Raw genomic sequence first — 925 nt, forward strand, 5'->3', positions numbered from 1 at the left:
ATTGGACCATCTTTAAAAACGATGCTTCAATTTTCAAGACCATTCTTAGGTTTTCTCAACCCAAAACGTGCGTCTTTATTTCTCCATTTCTCAAGTTGAGAAGACCTCAGAAACATACAGTAGATGTCGATTTTTGTGTTGTTTTATTTCGTTTGTGCGCCTATCGATGACATGTAAATAGAGTTGGGAGGGTTTGGATTGAACGGTTTCATTTCACTTTTATTTATTACACTGTCTCAACGTCTATGAAAAAAAAAACAAAAAAAAAAAAAAAAAAACTTTTTGGGAGCTTTGACAGTCACAAATTGGGCATTTGCAGTTCGGTAGGAAAAACACACTTTGATAGCGTATCGTATGTCCGGGAAATGAGAATCACAAGCTGTCGGGGAGCAAAGCGATGGACAGAACCGGCGCTCGCTCAGACCAAATCAAGAAAGTATTCCCATCGTTTGATGCCTATGCCTGGGCAGCTGTTCAAAGCCACTGGGCGGGTCTCTGGGTTTTTGGGAAGAAGCCGCTCAAAGAACGGCTTTTTGTCGAACACGGACGCCAACGCGGCGGAGGAATGTGACAGCGCCGAGGTCTTCAGACAAGTTGCAGAACATCTCTTCTCTCATCGGAAACAGTAAAAATTAAGCTGCCAAATCCATATTCACCAGTTGAGGAAAAGTTCAGGGTTCCCATAGGGTTATATTTAAAATTGCTTACCTTGTTTTGGGGTTTTCGGGGTAATGGAGGCGTTTGACATGTGGAGAGGACAATGCGACAGGTGTCTTTGGTTCCTCTCCCAGAGAATTTTAAGATCTCCAAGATCTCCAGCGGTTTGGTGTATTTTACCATAGTTTGGTACCATCTGGTTCCCTTTAAATAAGCGATTCCCAACCTATGGACTGCAGCCAACTGGTGGGCCGCACGGGTATTGCAA

This window comes from Zeus faber, assembly GCF_960531495.2.
Source record: "Zeus faber genome assembly, chromosome: 6".
Lineage (NCBI taxonomy): Eukaryota > Metazoa > Chordata > Actinopteri > Zeiformes > Zeidae > Zeus > Zeus faber.